This window comes from Mobula birostris, chromosome 10, assembly GCF_030028105.1.
Source record: "Mobula birostris isolate sMobBir1 chromosome 10, sMobBir1.hap1, whole genome shotgun sequence".
Classification (NCBI taxonomy): Eukaryota; Metazoa; Chordata; class Chondrichthyes; order Myliobatiformes; family Myliobatidae; genus Mobula; species Mobula birostris.
Window position 1 is genome coordinate 41,260,253 of NC_092379.1, and position 27,324 is coordinate 41,287,576.

The window sequence follows — 27,324 nt, forward strand, 5'->3', positions numbered from 1 at the left end:
TGCTGCAATGACAGTGTTTTCTCAAATGTTGCAAAGATGGACCAGTAGTAGTCATGGGATCGACTGCAAAGGCCCATGAATACAGCAGTAAATGCAAGAAACTTCAAACAAAAGACCGGAGATATTGGAGAAGCCATGGAATTTGTTTTCACAGTTCACAGTTGCAGCAGAAAGACTGGACAGGTGCATGATGGAAACAAGTCTAAAGTCATATAGGAGCTGATTGGGTAAATATGATCAGTACTATTTTCTTGTATGGGGTGGGGGGCAAAACATTGAGACAGATTAGTTGAGCCAATTGGACTGTTTTGGAATTCAACTCCAATATAATACAATGGTACCAAAGACATTTCCACATCAACAAGTGCTATTAAGAACAATCTGTGCACTCAGCAGAGAGACAGGTGAATAGTTGCCACAAAGAAACAGCTGATCGAAGCCAGATGCAAGATGTCATCTGACTGACTTGGCCTCCACTTGTCCCTTCTCCACCCGCCCCACCGTTAAGGCTGATTTATGCTTCTGCGTCGGCTCTAACCTGTAGCCGATGCCGTAGCCTACGCAAGTGGTCTATGCCCTTGTGAGCATTTATACTTCTGCACTGGTGTGTCCGCGTCGCTCTGCAATTCACCGCCAAAACGCTAGTTGGCGATGGGGTTTCTATGCCACTGTGTTGAGTTTCTTCGTGTACTCCAAGCAGTGGCGACTGAAACTGAGCGCATCATGTTGCAGTTGGAGCTAATAAATGTTGAACAAGAGTTACTTTTATTGAAGTTACTGCAACGTAGAAAGGAGCCAAGACGTGGGAGGAGATGGTGTGTACCAGCATTGAATGGATTGAGGCAGAAGGAGGGTGAATTTTCTGTGCTTGTCCGGCCACTGAGAGACAAGAAGCAACCAGAAATGCACAGGAGGAAATGCGATGCTATCAAGCCAACCAATCAGTTGTTGCTGTCTGCGTCACCGCAACGCGTGGTTACATTTTTGGGGAGGTGTACGTCAGGCTACAGCGTAGGGTACGTGGTTACGCCGTACCTGTGGCACTAATTCAATGCAGAAGTATAAATTGCCCTTAACTCCTTTCCTTTGGCCTAAGGAACATTTAAGTGACACCCACCTGACTTGGGAACACAAAAGAGGAAACTGACCAAAATAATTAATAAAAAGCAGGTAAAGATAGTAATATGCCTGAAGTCACTTTCAGATACGTTTTATAAAAACACAATTGGTGTTTATAATGTAAAGAAACAATCTTTCACAAAGGTAAGGTCAAATTTGGAGTATTGTGTACAGTCCTGTTTACCTACTGAAAGAAAGGATATCAGTAAGATTGAAAGAGCGCACAGAAAATTTACAAGGACGTTGCCAGGACTTGAGGAACTGAGCTATAGGGAAAGGTTGAATAGGTTAGGACTTTATTCCCTGGTGTGTAGGGGAATGAGGGGAGATTTTATAGAGGTATCTAAAATTATGAGGGATGTAGATAGGATAAATGCAAGCAGGCTTTTCCCATGCTGGCAGGGTGAGACTAGAACTAGAGGTCATAGGTTAAAGGTGAAAGGTGAAATACTTAAGGGTGAACCTTAAATCAGAGGGTGGTGCAAATGTGGAATCAGCTGCCAAAGGAAGTGGTGGATAAGGGTTTGATTTCAACATTTGAGAGAAATTTCGATAAGTACATGGATAGGAGGGGTACGGAGGGCAAGGTTCAGGTGCAGGCAGCTGGGACTAAGCGGAATAATAGTTTGGGATGTACTGCACAGGACAAAGGACCTGATTCTGTGCTGTAGTGGCCTATGAGCCTAAAGGTGAATTATGACGGAACTGGAACTGACAGCTACACAGCAAAAGGTCCTGAGACTCTGGTAGCAGCAGCATCATCAAATACAATTTGAGACCAGGCCATGAAAGGAGATTTTAGAACAAGTGACCAGAGTTTGGTCGATGGGAAGTTTCATAGGAGCATCACAGAGGTGGGGAGAGAGGCAGAAAGGTTTTGGGAAGGGATTCCAGAGCTTGAGACACAGACAGCTGAAGGCACAGTCATCAATAGCAGAGTGCTTAAAGTCATGGTTGAACAAGATGCTGGAATTGGAGGTGCAGAGACTGGGGGTGGGGTGAATTGTAGGAGTGGGAGAGGATGCAGAAACAGGAGACGGGATTGAAAGCAAGAGTCTTAAGATTGAAATGTTGTTTAACCAGGTGTTTGGGTTGTTTGGTGAGGACAGAAGAGATGGATGAAAGGTCTTGGTGCATGTTAGAACAAGGCAGCAGTGTTTTGGGCGATTAAAAATTGTTACTCACTAAACAGGAGATTGGGCAGGTGGTTTGACATTTTTTGGAAGGAGGTGCAGAGATAACAATGCAAGGTGGGAGTCTCAGAGTGTGGGAATATCTAGAGAATTAGAATCCAGTGGAAGACATCTGCTGTATACCGGACACTCAAGTGTGTCAGGGAAGTGAAGTATGTGCAGTGAAAATTACGACTAAGAAGGTGTTCAGGAAACTTAATGGCCTGAGGGTGGATAAATCTCCTGGACCTGATGGAATGCACCCTTGGGTTCTGAAGGAAGTAGCTGGAGAGATTGCGGAGGTATTAGCAATGATCTTTCAAGAATCGATAGATTCCGGCATTGTACTGGATGACTGGAAAGTTGCAAATGTCACTCTGCTATTTAAGAAGGGTCGGAGCAGCAGAAAGGAAGCTACAGACCTGCTAGCCTGACATTAGTGGTTCGGAAATTGTTGGAATCGATTGTTAGGGATGAAATTACGGAGCACCTGGAGGCACATGAGAAGATAGGCCAGAGCCAGCATGGCTTCCTGAAAGGAAAATCCTGCCCGACAAATCTACTGCACATTTTTGAGGAGATTGCAAGCAGGGTAGGCAAAGGAGATGCAGTAGACTTGGTGTATTTGGATTTTCAAAAGGCCTTTAACAAAGTGCCCACGAGCGGCTGCTCAGCAAAATAAGCACCCATGGAATTACAGGGACGTTACTAGCATGGGTGGAGCATTGGCTGAACGGCATAAAACAGAGTGGGAATAAAGGGATCCTATTCTGGCTGCCGCTTACCAGTGGAGTTCCACGGGTCGGTGTTGGGACTGCTGCTTTTTACAATGTACGTCAATAATTTGGACTATGGGATTAATGGATTTGTGGTTAATTTTGCCGATGATACCAAGATAGGTGAAGGAAATAGAGAGCCTGCAGAGAGACTTGGATAGTTCAGGAGAATGGGCAAAGAAGTGGCAAGTGAAATACAATGTTGGAAAGTGTATGGCCATGCACTTGGGTGGAAGAAATAAACAGGCAGACTATTATTTAGATGGGGAGACAATTCAAAATGCAGAGATGCAAAGGGACTTGGGGGTCCTTGTGCAGGATAGCCTAAAGGTTAACCCCCAGGTTGAGTTGGTGGTGAACGCGACGAATGCAATGTTGGTATTCATTTCTGGAGGTATAGAATGAAAGAGCAGGGATGTGATGTTGGGGCTCTATAAGGCATTCGTGTGACCACACTTGGAGTATTGTGTGCAGCTTTGGGCTCATTATTTTAGAAAGAATATACTGACATTGGAGAGGGTTCAGCGAAGAGTCACGAGAATGAGTCCAGGAATGAAAGGGTTACCGTATGAGGAACGTCTGGCAGCTCTTGGGCTGTATTCCCTGCAGTTCAGGAGAATGAGGGGAGGGGGATCTCATAGAAACATTCCAAATGTTAAAAGGCCTGAACAGATTAGATATGATAAAGTTATTTCCCACGGTCAGGGAGTCTAGGACAAGAGGGCACGACTTCAAGATTGAAGGACATCCATTTAGAAGAGAGATGCGGAGAAATTTCTTTAGTCAGATGGTGGTAAATTTGTGGAATTTGTTGCCACAAGTGGCTGTGGAGGCCAAATCATTGGGTGTATTTAAGGCAGAGATAGATAGGTTCTTGATTAGCCAGGGCATCATGAGGAGGCAAGGGGAATGGGGATGACTGGAAGAATTGGATGGCGGAGCAGACTCGATGGGCTGATGGGCCTACTTCTGCTCCTCCATCTTATGGTCTTATGATTAAGGGGAGGTTTCTTTGGTGAGGGACACTAAGGTTGGGCTTGGGGCTTTTGTTAGGAAGAGATGAAGAGAGAAGATGCCAGAGAGAAGAGGTGAAGGGCCCGTTCCCCTGCTGTACTTGTCTCTCCACATTGACTAAATCTTCAGTGACTAACTCTGATTTGTGTGCAAGACCTTGGTCTAAAACCGAGTGAACAGCACAGAAAGCTACCTCAAAAAGAAATGTAACAGAAGGAAAAAATTAAAAGGAAACGAAACACATGACATGCTTTTTACGAGTTTCTGCTCCGCAAAAGTCGCAAGGCGGTAAATCCTGCACCTCTCTGGTGTGCAACACGAAGCAGCGTTTACCTTAATCCACTTTATTAATTAAAGCAGTCAAAAGAATGATGTAATATACAAATTAGGAGAAAGACGTCCACTGGTAACAGGTTAAACGTGCCTAACACAATCTCTAAAATCACTCAAAAAGCTAACAGAGATTAAATTACGTGATTTGCAATATTGAAATGGCATCCCAAATGTGACTAGACCACTGGAATGATACAATATTGTGTAATTCTGGTCGGGAAGAGAAGCTTAGCTATTGAAAAATCTACTTTAACTAATATGTACAGAAGCAATGGCTGCCGAACCAAACCATCAGGTAATCACAGCATCCACTGGCACTGCTGTTCAAGTCACTGGAATAATGAGGTCGGCATTGAAAGTCATTTCAATAACTGTCTAACGGGCACTCTTTCTTTTAATGTTAAAAACAATTAAAAGGGAAATTAAGGTAGGTCAAAACTTATAGCACATCATTCAGCAACGTGGGGACAATGAGTGCAGACACATGAGGCCCCATTAAATGTGGGCCCCACCTTAGGAACCATCAATGTGGAACCCACTCCTTCACCAGGCCCCATGAAATGCGAAACCCTCTCCTACATCAGGGTCAGGACCCATTAATGTGGACCACTTCCCCAAGCCAAGGCCCATCCAATGTGGGCCCCTCACTGGGCCCCTCCTCTGCCACCCCATCCGAGAACAGTTTCAGATTGGACAACATCTTCAGTTTTAATTCGAGCATTTGCCACTGGATGCTGGGAATACAAGCGAAGGTGTTTTGGGAAAGGAGGAGGAGGCATACTGGATACAAGTGACTGTCGACAGAGCAGCAAAGCTAATAACCTCACATCCTTGTTAACAGTTAAACCCATCGGATACACAATGCCACTGGGTACACTACAGTCAATGAAAATAAATAGGGGAAGTAGACAGCTTGATATCTCAAGCTAAATTGAGACAGCAGAAAGACTGCAGAACTAGAATCTACAAGGCAGCTAAAATCCAGTGACACTACGTACGAGACATTTACATTTCCAGGGGTAATTCTCTAAAGAGTGTTGTGTATGTGGCCTGGCTACACAACAATGCTATTAATAAAAATGCTGGAGACAGGAGCGAAGTTTCATGGTTCTTTACTAGTAGAAAATGATGCAGAACACACTCATACGTATCAATGTGCGCCTAATAGCGCATGCAACGATGTGTTACTACAACATAAAGTAGTCCCCATATTATACAGTAGGCTGACCCGGCTGATGCTGTAGTGGCGTCACCCCGAGTTTGAATCCAGCCGGCTCCCATGCACGCTTTCCATCCATGCTGGGTTACGAGCTGGTGATCTCTTTGGAAACTCACCCGGCAGAAGGCAATGGCAAACCACTGCTGTCACTTGCCTCGTACGCGGTTCCCCACTCCGTCAGAGAGGCGTGGAGGGAAATCGTCCGGCAACTGGAGAAACTCCGGATGTGACGTAACTTTCCTTTTTCCTATACGGTACAAAGAGAGAGTGAAGAAGGTTTTCAAAGATGTCAGCGGCAGATCTCGTTGCAAGTCTGGACAGCCGTTTCTTCACTCCTTTCTATGATAAGGCAAGCACTAGATAAGAAGGAAAACATGCAGATTAGATATTAAAAGGAGACAAAATGGGAACGTTTCTGAAGATAATCAGAACACGCATCTATCTGTAAGCTATGACGACAACTTGTGGGAATTCTAGCGATGGAGTATGTCATTTCTAAGATATTGCAAGTGAATTCATACATTGCCAACTCTTAATTCCTGTTGCTTCAAGACCTATTCGGGGAGATGGGACTCGTCAGCTCATCTAGGAGAAGGAAAATTCTGATCTCAAACCTCTGCTGCCTTGCGGCTGTACCCACTCACAGGGAAGGCTTCGGGAGTAAACCCGGAGCTGGAGTCCCTAAGGCAGTCCTACGCTGAATGACAACTCCTGTGGTGCTCCTGGTACCAAACTCAATCTGCCGTTCCTTTGGGTGCGTGCAGACGGGGAGCTTGCTACATGGGGCAACAGCTTGCTCTCCATATCGTACTGCTACCTCCCTGAAATGAGTTTTTGCAGGGTGGGATGTCTGGCACTAGATTTTAACACCCGTTCCTAAACCCTAAAAATCACCTAATATAAACACAGAACTCTTTACTGAGGATTGTACTCAAAACTCTGGATTGGTTCTTAAAATATTCAGCTTACAGAAACAGGGAGGCAAGTAAGAGACAGAACTGAGAACTTCATGCTTGGCTCTATAACAAGGTTTATAATTCTGAACAATTAGTAAATCCCTTTAACTGGAAACAGTTCCAAATATCACAGCATTGTTCCAGCAGCTCGAATAACCCTCTTGCTGGTTCAGAGTTTTGAATCCATAATTTGTGTTTTATCCCCTTTAATGAACGTGCTGAGGACTGCATGTTTTTCCCCGACCCTCACTCGTTACACGTGCAGATTACAAAACACACATCTTTATCTTAAAGAGCCTTTTCTACCATCAGTGCCCCCACAGCAGGAACCCAGCAGACACCCATCTTGTCTTGTGCTCATCTTCAGAGACCCAGTGACAGACTCTGGGACAATGCAGGCCACAACTGCTAGAAGGGAGAATGCTTATGCTCGTACCGAGCTGGGTCCAAAGCCACAGCTTACCAGTCATGGCTTCCTGCGCAAAGTACTTTACGTCCATATCTTGGTCCTGACCCAATTTCTCCAATATTGGTTTGAACTCGTTCTGTAAAGTGCTGTGATTTAAAAGCAAGTTTTAGTACCTGTGACCTTCAAAAGAAGACAGCAGCACATTCACTTAAATCTAAAGCGATACTGGATATTACCCAGATTAAAATCTCCTCTTTCTGCCTCTCACGCAGGCTCCCACTACCACAACTGATCGTTTACTGGCCAGATACGGGTTAGAGCTCAACTAGCAGAGTACGGTCACAAACTGCAGCTGAGCTCATTTGGGTTAGTGGATGCAAAAGGAGAATAATTCGGATGCCGCATTTTTATGCCGTTGAAGAGAGGGGGCACTGAATGCATAAACTTCCTTTTAATGCAATCCGTCTGTTATTGCTTTCCACACAAATTCCAATCAAATCACAAACGCACAATTTCACAAAAATCGTTCACCGGACGGGTTGGCGGGGTGGAGATACGTTGCTACCAAAGGAGGTGCAGGGTGCTCCTTCCCTCCACAGACCTGCAGGTCACCCTTGGGCAAGGTGCAACACCTGCTTAAGCCCCCCCACCTGATCAGGGTCACGCAATGCCGTGGGAGCAGATGGTGGACAGTCATGTGTGCAGCCGGTGCAGATCACACGTCCTGGTTGTGCGACCACTGATGCCGGGCAGACAATCTCTGAAGAGCACTGATAATGGCTGGGGGGTTGGGGGGGGGGTCACCTCATCTTGTAAAAACACACACGGCCCAGAAGGCGTCAATGGCACAAACCAGTTCTGCAGGATAATTTGCCAAGAACAACCGTGGCCATGGAGAGACCACGATCGCCCACGTCACATGCTGATGAAGATGGTGGTGGCGTTAACTGAAATCTCACTGTGCGGTTTTCACTTCTAACCAGGATTTATCCATCAGTGGTTGAAGGAGAGAGGGAAAATGTATTAAAGAAGATTGGAGGAGCAAACTTTTCATGCAGGAGTTGGTAGCTGAGCTGCCAAAGGAGGTGGTGGTGGTGCAGGCCGGAACAAAAACCTGGACAGTCACTTGATAAACCTCCGGTTAGGTCACATTTGGAGTACTGAATTCAGCTCTGGTCTCCCCTCTAAAGGGCGTGGAAACTTTGAAGAAGGTACAGAAGATGTTTACAGGACGTTGCCTGTGATAAACCGCTGGTTAGGTCACATTTGGAGTACTGAATTCAGCTCTGGTCTCCCCTTTAAAGGGTGTGGAGACTTTGAAGAAGGTACAGAAGATGTTTACAGGACGTTGCCAGTGATAAACCGCTGGTTAGGTCACATTTGGAGTACTGAATTCAGCTCTGGTCTCCCCTTTAAAGGGTGTGGAGACTTTGGAGAAGGTATAGAAGATGTTTACAGGACGTTGCCTGTGATAAATCTCTGCTTACGTCACATTTGGAGTACTGAATTCAGCTCTGGCCTCCCCTTTAAAGGGTGTGGATACTTTGGAGAAGGTACAGAAGATGTTTACAGGACGTTGCCTGTGATAAATCTCTGGTTAGGTCACATTTGGAGTACTGAATTCAGCTCTGGCCTCCCCTTTAAAGGATCTGAAAAAGGTACAGAAGACATGCTGGCTGGTACTGCAGATGTTACCGGAGAGGTTGCTTTCTCCAGGGTGATGGAGTCTGAGGGAGGGACGAGTTGACAGAAGTTTACAAAATTCTGAGGCAAAGGCAGACGGCTCACAGTTGAGATGTAAAAGCCAGAAGAGAACAGCTCAAAGATGTGCTGAGGATTTGAGTACCTGGAACACACCGACGGGCCTAGTGGAAGTGGATGCAGGTATGAAACAAGAACAAGTGTTTACGATCCAATGAAGGGTCACGGTCTGAAACAGCGACTGGTTATTCATTTCCATGGACGCTGCCTGATCTGCTGAGTTCCTCCAGCGTTTTGTGTGAGCATTGAAGTATTTAAGACACTGTTAGACAGGGAAATGAACGTGCGGAGAATGGAGGATATCGGCCACGTGCGGGCAAAAGGACACGGTTCAATTAGGCGCTGCTTTATTTATAAAGTCTGCAGGTGTTGGAAACCCAGAGCAACACACACAAAATGCTGGAGGACCTCAGCAGGTCAGGTAGCACCTATGGAAATGAATAAACAGGTGACGTTTCGGGCCCAGACCCTTTGTCCGGACTGAAAAGGAAGAATTAGTTTGGCACAACATTGTGGGCCAACGGGCCTGTTCTACAGGTTCAGTGAGCAAGACAGAGGGATGTGGAGTTAGTGTGGCTGAGTGGGTTTACAATAGCAAGGAGTGATTGTCAGTATAGATGCAATGGACAAGAGGTCATGCTTCTATACAGTACAACTGACTATATCCAGAACCCAAAGGAATATTGCGCATTGCTTGGGAAAGCTGTAGTAAAATGAGGCCCTTGGAATACAAAGGCAGTGGAGAGACCTTAAACAGGTAATTTGGAGGGTAGAAACGGGCTACTAAATGTTCTTGGTGAGGATGTCCTTTCTTTAAAAAAAAGGGGAGAAGGCAGGCGAGTGGGGTTGAGGGGAATAATAAATCAGCCATGATAGAATGGCCGTGCAGTATCGATGGGCCGAACGGCCTGGTTCTGCTCCTGTGTCTTATGGCCTTAACCTCTGGATAGAGAAGAAGATCGTTTAAGGGTACCAAAGGATCAAGGTCAAGCAGGAAAGTGAGGCAAACACCACAGGGGAGGGGGAGGCCCGAGGGTTAAGTTTATGCCCCTCCCCCATGCAGTACATGGAATGAGCTGCCAGAGGAACTGGTTGAGGCAGGCACATTAACAACTTCAATAAGCACAGGTACGCGGGCAGGAAAGGTTTAGAGCAAGGGTGCACAACTATTTTGGTGCCATGGATCATTACGCTAGGGGTCCATGAACCCCAGGTTGAGAACCTGGGACGATGGGACCGGCAGAGACGGTGGTCTTGGCCGGATTGGACCTGTGGGTACAAAAGACGGTGCGACTGCATCACTAAATGCCACCACAGTGGCGTCTCAATTTCCATTCCAAACTGGAGGTGAAACATTCTCCACAGGCCGGGTTATAAGCCCCAACTCAAATACTTACCTGGCATCTAAAACCGGTCCTATTTTCTGCAATGATTTAGCCACGTTGAAGCGAATGTTTGCCACCTGATCGCCTGCCATCTGGAGAACCGTCGGCAGCATGTGCTTTGCTGTGATTTCTTGGCCACAGGCTTCAGACAACACCTAAAAAAAAACAGCAGAAAATGCAAACGTTCATTCACAGCCCCGAACTTCACGAAGCAAGACTGAAGAAAAGATCATCGATCTGATTTGTGCGACGCTCAGAATGTATTTTGCCCCATGATAAAAAGGCATAGTCCACGCTGGCACCAATGATCACCCGCAAGGAGAGAGATGAGGTCCTGCAACGGAGATTTACAGATCAATAGACAAGTTGTAAAGAAAAAGTGCTGGTATATTGTAATCGCTGGACTACCCCTTCTGCCATGTACGAGCGAGTTTAGAAACAGGAAGGCAGGACGGCTGAAATGTACAAAGTGTGGGTGCAGAGCAGACAGCATCACTGGGATCTCTTCCATGACAAGGTGACCCGAGCCAAGAGGGAACCAGGATTATAAGACGCAAGAGCGGAATTCGGCTATCGAGTCAAATATGATGGCAGAATATAGCATTAGTGGTCAGACTCCTGGCACTGTGGAGGATCAGAGGAATCTTGTGGTCAGAGTCCATAGGACACTCAAAGTTGCTATGCGGTTGACTCTGCGGTTAAGGAGGCATACGGTGCATTGGCCTTCATCAATCGTGGGATTGAGTTTAAGACCCGAGAGGTAATGTTACAGCTATATTGGACCCTGGTCAGACCCCACTTGGAGTACTGTGCTCAATTCTAGTTGCCTCACTACAGGAATGACTTGGAAGCCATAGAAAGGGTGCAGAGGAGATTTACAAGGATGTTGCCTGGATTGTGGAGCATGCTTTATAAGAATAGGTTGAGTGAACTCGGCCTTTTCTCTTTGCAGTGACGGAGGATGAGAGGTGACCTGATAGAGGTGAACAAGATAATGAGAGGCATTGATTGTGTGGATAGTCAGAGGCTTTTTCCCAGGGCTGAAATGGCTAGAACGAGAGGGCATAGTTTTAAGGTGCTTGGGAGTGGGTACAGAGGAGATGTCAGTGGTAAATGAGGTGGAGGATAAATGCGTGGCTGAGAGATTGGAGCAGGGGGCAGGGATTCAGATTTCTGGATCATTGGGACCTCTCTTGGGCCAGGTGTGCCCTGTACAAAAAGGACGGGTTGCACTTCAATCTGAGGGGGACCAATATCCTGGTAGGGAGGTTTGCTAAGGCTGCTGGGGAGAGTTTAAACTAGAATGGTTGGGGGCTGGGAACCGAACTGAGGAGACTAGGGAAGAGGGGGTTGGCTCACAAACAGAGAAAACTTGTAGACAGTGCGACAGGGAGGATAGGCAGGTGATAGAGAAAGGATGCTCTCAGACCGAATGTTTGAGATACGTCTATTTTAACGCAAGGAGTGTTGTGAACAAAGCGGATGAGCTTAGAGCGTGGATCAGTACTTGGAGACATGATGTGGTGGCCATTAGAGACTAGGATGGCTCAGGGACAGGAATGGTTACTTCAACTGCTGGGTTTTAGATGTTTCAACAAGGACAGGGAGGGAGGCAAAAGAGGTGGGGGCGTGGCACTGTTGATCAGAGATAGTGTCACAGCTGCAGGAAAGGTGGATGCCATGGAGGGATTGTCTACGGAGTCTCTGTGGGTGGAGGTTAGGAACAGAAAGGGGTCAATAACTTTACTGGGTGTTTTTCAGAGGCCACCCAATAGTAACAGGGATATCGAGGAGCAGATAGGGAAACAGATCCTGGAAAGGTGTAATAATAACAGAGTTGTCATGATGGGAGGCTTTAATTTCCCAAATATCGATTGGTGGATCCCAAGAGCAAGGGGTTTAAGATGGGGTGGAATTTGTTAGGTGTGTTCAAAGGTTTCTTGACACAATATGTAGATAAGCCTATAAGAGAAGACGCTGTACTTGATCTGGTATTCGGAAATGAACCTGGTCAGGTGTCAGGTCTCTCAATGGGAGAGCATTTTGGAGATAGTGATCATAATTCTATCTCCTTTACCACAGCACAAGGCTAATAGGAAGGAGCTTAAGAAGGAAATTAGGAGAGCCAGAAGAGGCCATGAGAAGGCCTTGGCAGGCAGGGTTAAGGAAAACCCCAAGGCATTCTACAAGTATGTGAAGAGCAAGAGGATAAGACGTGAAAGAACAGGACCTATCAAGTGTGACAGTGGGAAAGTATGTATGAAACCAGAGGAAATAGCAGAGGTACTTAATGAATACTTCCGTATTCACTATAGAAAAGGATCTTAGTGATTGTTGTGATGACTTGCAGCAGATTGAAAAGCTTGAGCATGTAGATATTAAGAAAGAGGATGTGCTGGAGCTTTTGGAAAGCATCAAGTTGGATAAATCGCTAGGACTGGATGAGATGTACCCCAGGCTACCGTGGGAGGCAAGGGAGGAGATTGTTGAGCCTCTGGTGATGATCTTTGAATCATCAATGGGGATGGGAGAGGTTCTAGAGGATTGGAGGGTTGCCGATATTGTTCCTTTATTCAAGAAAGGGAGTAGAGATAGCCCTGGAAGTTATAGACCAAAGAGTCCTACCTCAGTAAGTTGATGGAGAAGATCCTGAGAGGCAGGATTTATGAACATTTGGAGAGGTATAACATGATTAGGAATAGTCAGTATGGCTTTGTCAAGGGCAGGTCGTGCTTTACAAGCCTGATTTAATTTTTTGAGGATGTGACTAAACACAATGATGAAGGAAGAGCAGTAGACGTAGTGTATATGGATTTCAGCAAGGCATTTAATAAGGTACCCCATGCAAGGCTTATTCAGAAAGTAAGGAGGCATGGAATCCAAGGGGACATTGTTTTGTGGATCCAGAACTGGCTTGCCACAGAAGGCAAAGAGTGGTTGTAGGCAGGTCATATTCTGCATGGAGGTCGGCCTCAGTTATCTGTTCTGGGACCCTTACTCTTCGTGATTTTTATAAATGACCTGGATGAGGAAGTGGAAGTGGAGGGATGGCTTAGTAAGTTTGCTGAGACACAAAGGTTGGAGGTGTTGTGGGTAGTGTAGAGGGCTGTCAGAGGTTAGAGCGGGACATTGATAGAATGCAAAACTGGGCTGAGAAGTGGCAGACGGAATTCAACCCAGATAAGTGTGAAGTGGTTCATTTTGGTAGGTCAAATATGATGGCAGAATATAGTATTAATGGTAAAACTCTTGGCAGTGTGGAGGATTAGAGGGATCTTGGGGTCCGAGTCCATAGGACGCTCAAAGCTGCTGCGCAGGTTGACTCTGTGGTTAAGAAGGCATACGCTGTATTGGCCTTCATCAATCATGGAACTGAATTTAGAAGCCGAGAGGTAATGTTGCAGCTATATAGGACCCTGGTCAGACCCCACGTATAGTACTGTGGTCGCCTCACTACAAGAAGAATGTGGAAGCCATAGACAGGGTGCAGAGGAGATTTACAAGGATGTTGCCTGGATTGGGGAGCATGACTTATGAGAATGGGTTGAGTGAACTCGGCCTTTTCTCCTTGGAACGATGGAGGATGAGAGGTTACCTGATACAGGTGTGTAAGATGATGAGAGGCATTGATCATGTGGATAGTCAGAGCCTTTTTCCCAGGTCTGAAATGGTTGCCACAAGAGGACACAGGTTTAAGGTGCTGGGGAGTAGGTACAGAGGAAATGTCAGGGGTAAGTTTTTTACTCAGAGAGTGGTGAGTGTGTGGAATGGGCTACCGGCATCGGTGGTGGAGCCAGATATGATAGAGTCTTTTAAGAGACTTTTGGATAGGTACATGGAGCTTAGCAAAATAGGTGGCTACAGGTAAGCCGAGTAATTTCTAAGGTAGGGACATGTTCGGCACAACCTTGCGGGCTGAAGGGCCTGTATTGTGCTGTGGTTTTCTATGTTTCAATGCAAGTTTTTTTTTATGCAGAGAGTGGTGAGTGTGTGGGATGGGCTGCCAGAGGCGGCGGTGGAGGCGGAAACGATCGGGTCTTTGAAGAGACACCTGAATGGATACATGGAGCTTAGCAAAATAGAGGGCTATAGGTAAGCGGAGTAATTTCTAAGGTAAGGACATGCTCGGCACAGCTTTGTGGGCCGAAGGGCCTGTATTGTGCTGTAGGTTTTCTTTGCTTCTATGAGTCTCCTCTGCCATTCCATCATGGCTGATTTATTTTTCCTCCCAACCCCATTCTTCTGCCTCCTCCCATATCTTTTCACGCCCTTAACAAATCAAGAATCTATCAACCTCCACTTTAGATATACTCAATGACTTGGCCTCCAAAGCCGTCTGTGACAATGAATTCCACCGATTCAGTACCCTCTGGCTAAAGAAATTCCTCTTCACTTCTGCTGTAAAGGGACGTCCTTCTATTCTGAGGCTGTGCCCTCTGGCCCCAGACTCTTGCGCTATTGGAAACCGCCTCTGTGCGTCCCTTTTATCCATACCTTTGCTCGAGCACTTTGGGAGGGTTTAAGCTGGTGAGGCAGCAGGGCTGGGACACAGGATACTAGTGTAGCAGGTGTTAACTCAGAATTCTATGTCAAACTCACTGAACAGGCAGGTCCGGTAAGCAGAGAAGGCAGAAATAAGTGGGAAAGCACGAGAGGGCTGGGAGGTTTAACCACATGTTTCCGAACATAGAAATTCACAGCACATTACAAGCCCTTCGGCCCACAATGTTGTGCCGACCAGGTAACCTACTCTAGAAACTGCTTAGAATTTCCCTAGCGCAGCAGTCCCCAACCACCGTGCTGCGGACCAGTACCAAGCCACAAAGCATGTGCTACCGGGCCGCGAGGAAACGACATGATTTGGCGATAGGAGTCGCTGCACCTTTCCTCATTCCCTCTCACCCACTGTTCAGCTTGAACACACGCGAGGTCATTACTCGCACATCATCCATGTCAGCATGGGAATAAGATCAGCTCGTCGAGCTTGCAAATGACGGCGGGCTGAAAAGTACGTTTGACATAACATCTCTGGCGACATTCTGGATCAAAGTCAAGGCTAAATATCCTGAGATAGCCATGAAAGCACTGAAAACGGTGCTTCCATTTCCAACATATCTCTGCAATGAATGCAACGAAAACTAAATTGCGGAAAAGACTGGACATAAGGAACCCCCTTCGAGTATCGCTGACTCCCATCAGCCCGTGATAGGACCGTCTTGTTGCAGGGAAACAAGCCCAGGGCTCCCACTGAATCAGCGATATTGGTGTGTTGCAATGATTTTATATGCTCATGCGGGGAAAATACGTGCTGTGTGTTTAATATCCAAATGTTACTTAAAATGTTATGATGCTATTGATTTATAAGTGACTTGTAGAACCATACAACAATTACAGCACGGAAACAGGCCATCTCGGCCCTTCTAGTCCGTGCCAAACTCCACTCTCACCTAGTCCCACCGACCTGCACTCAGCCCATAACCCTCCATTCCTTTCCTGTCCATATACCTATCCAGTTTTTCTTTAAATATTTTCTTTTTCTTCCTTCTTGTCATAGGAAGCATGGAGAATATCTAGAGGGCACACAGGGGAGACTTGCCAGGAGGCTGCCTGCATTAGAGAGCGTGTCTTATGAGGAAAAGTTGAGTGAGTTGGGGCTTTTTCTGTTTGGAGTGAAGGAGGATGAGAAGTGTGGATAGAGTGGACAGCCAGAGACTTTTTCCCAAGGCAGAAATGGCCAATACCAGAGGCATAATTTTGAGATGATTGGAGGAAGGTACAGAGGTAAGATTTTTGTTTCACACACACAGAGTGGGTGGGTGTGTGGAATGCCCCGCCAGGCGTGATGGTAGAGGCAGATGCATTAGGGGCATTTGACAAATTCTTAGATAGGCACACAGATGATAGAAAAATGGAGGGCTATGTAGGAGGGAACGGTTAGATTGATCTCAGAGTAGGTTAAAAGATCAGCACAGCACTTTAACACAGTGCTTTAACGTTCTATGTTCTAGGTACAATTGCTCTGCCTAGTTTGCCAACTAACCAATTCACCATCATTAGCACTAACGCTGCAAGACAAAGCTCACATTTTTATGTCATCTTCTAAACTTCTAGCCACATCCAAATCATTTACAGGAGAGTTCCAGCACAGATTCCTGTGGTACGCCACGGGGTAATCACAAAAGCTGATCAGCAAATCAACTTTGAACCCAATTTGTGAAGTTACTTCGGATCCCTCGGTCTCTTGCTCATTTGGGGATTTTGTCAAAATATTTACCGAAGTCCCTGTAGACAACACCAACTGCATGAGTACACCCGTAACTCCAAGAAACTCAAACTGGCCGACAGAATCACCGCTTGCACGCTGACCATTTCTGATGAAGCTCTGCCCAAGTGCAGCTGAATCCCGTCCCTCGAGACTTTTTACAACACCCTTTCTACCACTGATGTTAGATTCACAGCTCTGTCGTTACCAGTTGCTGCCTTCGTCAAAGAAAGGCACCGTACTGCTGGGATCCAGTTACCTGGCACCTGTTCTGTGACAATTTAGGATTTTAAACTACCAGGATCCTTGAACACACACAAAATGCTGGAGGAACTCTGCAGGCCAGGTAGCATCGATGGAAAAGAGTATAGTCGACATTTCCAGCTGAGACCCTTCGGCAGGAGTGGAGAAAAAAGATGAGTAGATTTAAAAATCCAGGGGGGGGATGGTGAGTGGAGAAAGAAATACAAGGTGCTGGGTGAAACCAGGAGGGGGGAGGGATGAAGTAAAGAGCTGAGCAGATATCACAGATTGAGAGAAGGTTTCACTGACTCCCATCGAAAGGAAGCAGAGATCACGGAGGGGGAGCAGTGAGAGAGGGGTTCACTGAACTCTCGAAGAGACCTTGGGAGCTCAGCCCTTCCTTCCCATAACAGCCAAGGGTACATTGCGTATCCAACCCCACTAAAGACTCCTAATACATCGGCTTCTTGCCCTGTTTGAGTTTTCCAGCCATGTCCCTCTCTCAAACAACAGGAATTCTGCAAATACTGGAAATTCAAGCAACACACATAGAAGTTGCTGGTGAACGCAGCAGGCCAGTCGACGTTTCAGGCCAAGACCCTTCGTCCTTCTCTCACTCTGTTTCTCACGAAGTTTTCCTGGATCCCCCCTCCTTTGGGCCATTCCCTTTGAAATCGTTCGTGCTGATATCAGAGAAGTTGCGGTTCTGTACTGCTATAACCTGATAACTCGCACAACTGTGTTTTGCCTTTCTCCTTCGTATCCAGGACATCTTTGAGGAGCGATGCCTCAAAAAGGCAGCATCCATGGTGAAGGACCCCCACCACCCAGGACATGCCCTCTTCTCACTGCTACCCTCAGGAAGGAGGCACAGAAGCCTGAAAGCACACACTCAGCGATTCCAGAACAGTCCCTTCCCCTCTGCCATTTCTGAATGGACACTGAACCCATGCTCTACTTCACTACTTTTTATTTCTGTTTCCGCACTATTATTTTATATATTTACTGTAATTCACAGTTTTCTCTGTTATTATGTTTTGCACTGTGCTGCTGCCACAAAGACAGCAAATTTCACGACATTATGCCGGTGACGTTAAACCTGATTCTGATATGCTTGCTCCTGTACCTCATGCTGAATACTGGGAGAGCTGTCACATGTGACCACTCCTAGGGACTACCTGTACACTGTTACTTGAAGCTCTTTTTGCATATTCCTCCAAGGAATGTGTGGGCATCACAGGTTGAAGTGGTATTTAATTCCTTTGTGGTGGGCTGCAGCCCTTGAGGTGTGGGTGCACCCACAATGCAGTTAGGGTGGGTGATCCAGGGTTCTCACCCAGTCAGTGTCAATGCCCTGGTTCAGATTTTTACTGCTATGCTGTAGGCATTTCATTTTAGCAGTTCTGTAAGAGCAATCTGTTCTGCTTTCAGCCTGTTTGGTTTTGAGCTCAGGAATGAGGTGTCATCCAATCAGGATGGTAGAATTGGGAGAAGGTGCTAGAGATTACTGGGCAGAGAGGTCTTTGTTTGGCCGGAGCTGGGAGAAGACAGGAGGAAAGATGGTGGACGATGAGGGTGCTTTCTGCAGATGAATGGCTTCAAGGAGGAAGGACCAATAATCCCGTGGGAAAGCCTCTTTGTTCAAGATGGATTTCCAGTGACCTTCGGAAGGTGCTGTGTGCTTTCACACAGACCGAGGGAGGGTCCAGCGCGCGATTTACAGAGAAGTTCAAGATTTGAGCTCCAGTGTGCAGTTGTGACTTTTTAAGTAGAATGGGCCCTTTTTGCTTTTTTTCTCTTTCTTTCCTTTAATAACTCTTTGCTTAAGTTAACATTCTTAAATATACTCCTGAATAATTCTATGCAGTGTACAATCTGTTATTTTCTGCTGACAGGCGATTGCCAGGGGCAGTAAATCACACAGCATTCACACAAACCGGGGTTTGGGTAGGTGAGACATCCCAACCTCACGGATTTTGCGGGACCAAAGTCACATACACCTTAGATGTACGAAGCCTGAAGTTTCTCCCCGCGGAGTCCAGTGGCTGTTTGCGAGGGGCTAAAAGGCTGCATTTCCAGAGACGCCCAGTGAAAAGGGGGTTTCAGAAGTAATGGCAATATATTTCCAAGTCCGGTTGGTGTGCAGCTTGCAGGTAATATTCCAATGTTTTGCTGTTCTTGGCTGTTTACATCAAGTTCAAGTTTAATTGTCATTCATAAATACCCATGAATACATCCAAACGAAACAGTGTTCTTTCAGGGTCAAGGTACAAAACACAGTACCAACAGTCATACACAGCACGTGGCACATATAGCAGTAAAATATAGTCACACAACAAATATAGTCCAAGTCCCTGAGTCCATGAATGTTGCAGCAGTCTGTAGTCGAACACATACATCCTGCCTTCTGCCAAGCAAACACTTTGGGGGAGAGGGACAGCACCAATGTTAGCTTAAACGCTGCGCTACACCACCTCCAGTGCCAGCTCTTGATGCCTCTCTCCTGGGTGGCTGCAAACAGGCGGCCCCATGGCTTGAGGCCACATCCGCTCACCCTGCAGGGGTGTCAGTCACCCCTGCTGCCAGCCCCTGTAGTCCGCAATAAATCAGAAGACCAGACTTGCAGCATTACACATTAACAATGCTCAACAGGGTTTTGCAATCACAAGAAAAGAGACTAAGACAATTGCTCGCTGCCAGTCTGCACGCCAACCACATTGCTGACTCTCTGACACAGGGAGCAGAACGATCTGCCCCAAGTCCAGCTTCTTCAGTTTCTACGCCGTTGGGGTAGGCCGCAGCACTCTTTAAGTGCTTAACTTCCAGCAGGGTCTTGAGATTGTAAAGAAATAAACAAAAGATAGTAACACGTTTGGCTGGCCCCGTAGAACCCGCCGCGCCCCAGCACACCGCCATCTTACCGGAAGTTCACCAGTAGAGGCTTGTGGATTAGTAAGGTGTGTCCCAGAATGTCCTCCTCCTCGATATTTCAGTAATAAATCAATATTACGGTGCCACGCCCACCACACCATTCACTGAGTGAATCGTTCAGCCATTCAACCCTCTCTATGACAGTAACAATATCACCCTCCTGTGAGCTCATTTGCTTTACTAGTAATGTTGCTTACACCTAAATAAATATAATCTTGCATTTCTTATCAGACTGAGGTTTGCTCTCCTTACTGGGCTTGCTTTGTTTCCCTTCGATATTTAACTCCACTGCCACCTCAACTGTAAATGTGGCCTGTGGCCCATCCCTATGAGTTTGAATCCCAGCGAGCACTCCCGCAGGATGTTAGCCCTGTTTTGGTCCAGCCCGCGCAGGCATATCTTTCTGAGGTGTTCCTGCTGATCCAGAGGTCTAAATTTCAAAGTACATTGCCACCAAAGTATGAACTCCATATACAAGCAGGAGATTCGTCTTCTTGCAGGCAGCCATAAAACAAAGAAACACAAGAGAATCCATGGAAAAAGAAAGAATCCTACACAGCAAAGACCGTCAGACACGCAATGTGCCCAAAAAGAACAAATCGGGCAAACAAGAATAAAAAAATAGTAAACCAGTAAGAAACAGAACATGAACCGCAGGGTCGCCGAAATTAGGCCCACAGGCAGGGAGCCAGTTCAGATCAGTAGATGGCTGCAGGCCACAGCAAGGGAATCAGTTCTGTGCTGAGAGAAGTGAAACCAGTCCAGGGGCCCAATGGTTGCAGTCCACAGCCAAGGAGCCAGTTCAGCATTTTATCTGAGCCAGGGGCCCAATGGTCGCAGGGCACAGCCAGCAAGTCAATTCAGTGCGGATACAAGTGCTGACAGTGACAGTCGGTTCACTGCTGGGGTGTGTAAAGCCTCACAGAGAAGTTAGTCTTTCCCCCTGCAACTCTTTAAACTTTTTAACCTGGCTCGTTGTTGAAATCGACTGAACACCACTTCATTTTCCCCTCTCAGGCCACTCTCATCCAACCTGAAGTCCACTCCCAGCAATGGCCGCGGCCGCTGCACCTGCATTCTTGAGAGTCCAGCTTGCCAAATCCTTGAGGATACCGCAAAAACGCCAGGTCGTGCAGACCTCTCGACACCCTCCAGAACCTATCAAGCTCCACTTTAAATACACCCAATTACTTGGCCTCCCATCGCCGCCTGTGGTGATGAATTCTGTAGACTCACCACGCTTCGGCTAAAGAAATTCTTCATCTCCGTTCTAAAGGGATATCCCTCTGTTCCAAAGGCTGTGCCCTCCAGTCCTAGACTCACCCACTTTTAGAAACATCCATTTTATCTAGGCATTTCAATTGAATCTCTCCTTCACCTTGTCCAAACTCCAGCAAAGCCCAGGCCCATAAAATAAATCCAGGGAAAGAAGTTAATTCCGCAACTGGAATGACTGTGGGGGCCTTTAAGTACACTTGTAAATTGAAACTAGTTGCGTCAAAAAACTTACAATTCCCTCAGCCAGATAATGTATAATGTCCATTTCAAGGTACTCAGAACTCTAAGCAAAAGACAGAGCCATAGTCCACTACAGCACGGAAACAGAGCCTTGTGAAATAAAACTTGAAAGCTGTAAGCCATCTGGTGGGTCAACAGGTCATTAAATCAGTTGTCCTTCAGCTAACACCATCAGTCCATTTCCACAGGGACGGTTAGGAACTCTGCTCCACGAAATCATAAAAAGTCTCACCCTCAACTCAATTTTTACTCCAGACACCTTGCAGATTAAACACAAAACACCACTACACCTCAGCAAATAACGCAAGCACAGAAGCTCGTATCAAGCAGATGTCAATATTGGAAGGAGGAGCTTTGGCAAAGTGTTAATTGATTTTTTGCAGAATCTAAACATTCACAAAGAATATATTAAAAGAACATTTTAAACAAATCCATATTATTTTTGTTAAATTCTTTATTCTTTAGTGTGTGTTCTAACTGTACGTTTTATTCATGAAATATTTTAGCAGCTTGTGAAGTGTAATGGAAGTATTGTCAAAGTTATACTCACGTTATGCAGAACAGAGTGGTCATTCTGCAATGGTAGTCGGAGTCACTAGCCATGGGCAAGTACATTGTCAAAGCTATACTCACGTTAATGCAGAAGAGGGTGGTCATTCTGTGAAGGTAGTTGGGGTCACTGGCCATGGGCAAGTACATTGTCAAAGCTATACTCACGTTAATGCAGAACAGGGTGGTCATTCTGTGATGGTAGTTGGGGTCACTGGCCATGGGCAAGTACATTGTCAAAGCTATACTCACGTTAATGCAGAACTGGGTGGTCATTCTGTGATGGTAGTTGGGGTCACTGGCCATGGCAAGTACTTTCGGCATAATGGTGGATTCTGCCCAGTCTTTGCCAAACTTCTCCACCAACTTGGTCAAGTTGTTGGTCGCGGCCTCGCGAATGGCGTACACTGCAAGACAGCACTCACAGGTCAAGAAATGATCTGATCGCTGTTACTACTTGATTTTCAAATATGTACCTTGCTGATAAAATACAAAGTTCCGAAATGAAATGCTCGTACCACCTTTTTCAAAGTGTCAACCTGTTCCATACCAAGTTACACACAGTGGAGGAAATTATGCACTTGGAAAGTAGCATTTTAATATACTTATTTATTATTGATTATTTATTGAGATACAGTGTGGAACAGGCCCTTCTTGCCCTGCGAGCCACCCCCGATTAACCCTAGCCTAATTACAGGACAATTTACAATGTCCAGTTAACCTACCAACCAGTAGGTCTCTGGGAGGAAACAGGAGCACCCGGAGGAAACCCACGCAGTCAGGCTGAGAACGTATAAACTCCTCACAGGTGGCAGTGGGAATCGAACCCAATTGCAAAGTGTTGCGCTAACCAGACGGCACTGTGTTGCCCCATTAGATACTTAAAAAATATTTCGAATAGATTACCATTATTTATTACTTAGTAGTCTGATTGGTCATTGTAAACTGTCCTGTGATGAGGCGAGGGTTAAATCGGCCGGTTGCTGGGCAGTGCGTCTCGTTGGGCCTGTTCCATGCTATTCTCGAATAATTAAATAAATAAACATATCGGTCAAAGTCAAGTCTGTTTCTTGTTGCCATGTCTACAAGTGTACGACAAGATTGCTTGCAGCAGTAATTACTGGGGTGGGGGGTGCGGGTGTTTGGATTATGATGGTATTGGGCAGGAACCTGGGAGTACAAACTGGGATGAATGCACTCAGAAACACACAATTGAAAAGTGGAAGTCATTTTGGGCTTCACTTGGATGAGGCTCTGCAGAGTTTTGTCCCACTGAGACAGGGAAAGAACAGAAGGGTGAAGGAGCCATGCTTGACAAGAGATGTGCAACAGCTAGTCCAGAAGCATAGGATGGAAGCTAGTCTAGAAGCATAGAATTAACCAGTTGGGAGGTTAATTCATCACTGTTACCTGTCCCTGTTTAGGCTAGGGTTGGATCAGAGATTGCTGGGCAGCATGGTTCGAAGGGCAGGAAGGGCCTTATTCCTCCATGTACCTTTAAATAAATAACCCAGTGAATCCTATGCTACCACATCCACAGCAGGATGCTATTTCAACTTCACGATTTAAACGTAATTATGCATGTGCTGGATTATTTAGATTACAGATCCCACACTCCTGACCCGCACAGTATCTCTCCTCGACATGACAGTGCACCATTCTACATTCACGTCTCCCATGTGGTTAATACATTCCACTTTCTACATTCAGTCACTGGGAACAAGTTAGCCTTTGCATAATTCTCAGGTTACTTTGCTTCATATCCAGCACAGCTAACAATTCCCAGGGTAACCACGTGGCTGAGTAGTCCAACCACAAGCTCTGCCCGTGACTCTGACTCAGACCTTGACAACTCTTTACCATAGAAAGTACAGCACAGAAACAGGCCCTTTGGCCCTTCTTGGATGTGCCAAACCATTTTCTGCCTAGTCCCACTGACCTGCACAAGGACCATATCCCTCCATACACCTCCCATCCATGTATCTGTCCAATTTATTCTTAAATATTAAAAAAGAACCCATATTTACCACCTCGTCTGGCAGCTCATTCCATACTTTCACCACTGTCTGTGTGAAGAAGCCCCCCCCAATGTTCCCTTTAAACATTTCCCCCCTCACCTTTAACCCATGTCCTCTGGTTTTTTTCTCCCCTTGCCTCAGTGGAAAAAGCCTGCTTGCATTCACTCTATCTATACCCATCATAATTTTATATACCTCTATGAAATCTCCCCTCGTTCTTCTACGCTCCAGGGAATAGTCCTAACCTATTCAACCTTTCTCTGTAACTGAGTTTCTCAAGTCCCGGCAACATCCTTGTAAACCTTCTCTGCACTCTTTCAACCTTATTTATATCCTTCCTGTAAATTTGGTGACCAAAACTGAACACAATATTCCAGATTCGGCCTCACCAATGCCTTATACAACCTCATCATAACATTCCAGCTCTTATACTCAATACCTTGATTAATAAAGGCCAATGTACCAAAAGCTCTCTTTACGACCCTATCTACCTGTGACACTACTTTAAGGAATTTTCTATCTGTATTCCCAGATCCCTCTGTTCCACTGCACTCCTCAGTGCCTTACCATTAACCCTGTATGTTCTACCTTGGTTTGTCCTTCCAACATGCAATACCTCACACTTGTCTGTATTAAACTCCATCTGCCATTTTTCAGCCCATTTTTCCAGCTGGTCCAAGTCCCTCTGCAGACTCTGGAAACCTTCCTCACTGTCTACTACACCTCCAATCTTTGTGTCATCAGCAAATTTGCTGATCCAATTTACCACATTATCATCCAGATCATTGATATAGATGACAAATAACAATGGACCCAGCACTGATCCCTGTGGCACACCACTAGTCACAGGCCTCCACTCAGAGAAGCTATTCTCTACTACCACTCTTTGGCTTCTTCCATTGAGCCAATGTCTAATCCAATTTACCACCTCTCCATGTATACCTAGCGATTGAATTTTCCTAACTAACCTCCCATGCGGGACCTTGTCAAAGGCCTTACTGAAGAAAATCTACTTTGTGTTTGCACACCGAAACTGAGAGCGATTTGCTTCCTTAAAACCAAATACATACTAAATCCGGTATGATACAGGAGAGCTTAAGTAAGCTACAGAGAGTTATAAAATTAGTCAGCTCCATCGTGTGCTCCAGCCTCCATATTATCCAGGACATCTTCAAGGAGCGGTGCCTCAAAAAGACACTGTCCATCATTAAGGGCCCCACCAGCCTCTTCTCATTGCTACTACCAGAAAGGAGGGACAATTTGTCTGAAGACACACTCACTGATTCAGGAACAGCTTCCTCCCCTTTGCCATACGATTTTTGAGTGGACACCGTACCCATGAACACTACCTCACTACTCCTGCTAGTTACCGACACAGAGGAGGAATCTACAACAACCAGTTTACAACCAGCATGTCTTTGGGATGGAGGAGGAAATCGGAGCACCTGGCAGAAACAGAGATGAGGAGTGACTCTTCAGCCAGAGGGTGGAGAATCTGTGGAATTCACTTCCATGGACAACCGTGGAGGCCAAGATATTGGGTATAATTAAAATGGAGGCTGACAGGCTCTTCATTAATCAGGGCGTGAAAGGATACGGGGAGAAGACAGGAGAATAGGGTTCAGAGGGATCACAAATCAGCCATGGTGGAATGTTGGAGCAGACTCAATGGGCTGAATGGACTAATTCTGCTCTCAAGGTCATTTGCTTCCAAACAATTGGTTTATTGATCATTACAGAATATCTCTCTGGTGCTTCCCTCTCCCTTCCCCTTTTCCCATTCAAAGATTCAAAGGTTCACTTATTTGTTTTCAAACATCTCTTTATTGCTTTTACAGAATGAAAAGTAAACATTCGATCATCCATAGGTTTGAAAGTGCAACAAGGTTAAAGAAAAAGGGAAAAATAAAATACATCAGAAATAAAAGGAAAAACAACGCACAAAAAAAGCAAACACCCGGCCATTAAAAACAAGCTGTCAATTCAATTTGTTACTTTCATCATCCCAAATATTGTTCTCCAGAAACTTGTAGAAAATATCCCAAATTTCCCGAAATTTGCCAAGTTTGTTTTTCTGTGATGTAGTTGATCTTTTCTAGAGCAAGATACGAAGTCACTCCTTTCAGCCATTGTGAAAGTCCACTGGTTGTGGGTTTCTTCCATGAATAGGCTATGCAACGTCTGGCTTTCAAAAAACAAATATTAAGCAGAGACCTTGCATTTTTGGAGGTTACAAAGTCCTTTGGATAAATGTTCAGAATACATAATTTAGGATCAAGGAGCACCTTTTTTCCAATAATCTGACTAATCAAATCCAGCACCTTCTTCCAGAAGCAGATTATCTGGGGGCACTCGCACATACAATGGAACAGGGACCCCTTTTAGTGATTACATTTAAAGCATGTTTCTGGAATGTTGGGGTTAAAGTGACGAAACCTGACTGGAGTAATGTACTGTCTGGTTATCCGCTTAGAATGAGTGTTCACTGACTGGGTTTGAACGAAGGAACAAGCTTCTGACCACTCTTTTTCTGACAGATTCTCATGCAAATCAGTTCTCCATGCTTGTAGCATGTTGTTTGATGACTCTTTGCATTTACTTGCAAACAATTTGTATGTAGCCCCCCGGTAAGCCTCAGACTCGCTCAGCTCGCTTTCGTCTAGGGGGAGCAGCCTTCAGCCCCGCCAAACGGGGAGATCAGGTCTGTGTGGATGCTGTGTGATGTACCCCACACCGCCAATTAACAGACAGTACGCCATATGCCATTAAATGATTACACTTTATAAGTATTTCTTGGTGATGGGTTAGTAGAAACAAATAGAATAAAGGTGCCAAGTCAGTAACTATCAGTTCGGTGCACACTCGTTGGAGCTCTTACAGAACCGGGTCCCCCTTCCTCCAATCAATGTCGTCTGAACTCCGCCAACCCACGAATGGGACCACCCTCGGTGATCCACCAAACACTCCACACGAGTCTGTCCTCGCCTCCTATCCTCGCTGAAGACCCTGGGCTGCGGACTCCCGCTCGGGGTCCGTGCCATTGCCCAGCTTACAGCATCTCTCTCCTCGTGTCTCCTCTCTCTGTCCCCATCACGCCTTCTGCCCAGAGCCCACGAAAAACAATAGCTTTCAGACATACAAGAAAGAATACCATCTATCCCAATTGGTTAGCAAATGAATACAATTCCTGTATCAGTAATTATAACCCAAAAAAGCTGCTCTAGAGAACCACTGTCTCAGCAGTTAACAGTACAGAGAAGCCATTTTATTAGCCTTAGCAAGTAACATAAAAGAAGAAAGCCTTACATGTATAATTCAGACACTTGTCCCCTAGCTTCAGATAATTTCAGAGTGATGTCTTCTAGGGTAAATAAAGGAGGGAGCTTCAAACTGTAACTTTGCCTGGACATAATAAAACTTTGCAACTAAAGGCATTTAAAAAAGTGTTTTGTTGGAATTCCATATGTGACCTTGAGTTCTTCAAAAGACATAAATGAATTGCCATTATAAAGATCAGACACCTTAGCTATGCCTCGGGGCGACCAAGTTTTAAAATTAGGATCCGCTCTGCTGGGCTGGAGCTATCATTACCAAAGATAGGAGTAAACTGGGATAACTGTGATGTCTCACCCATTTACGCAAGAGCACCGTGCCAAATC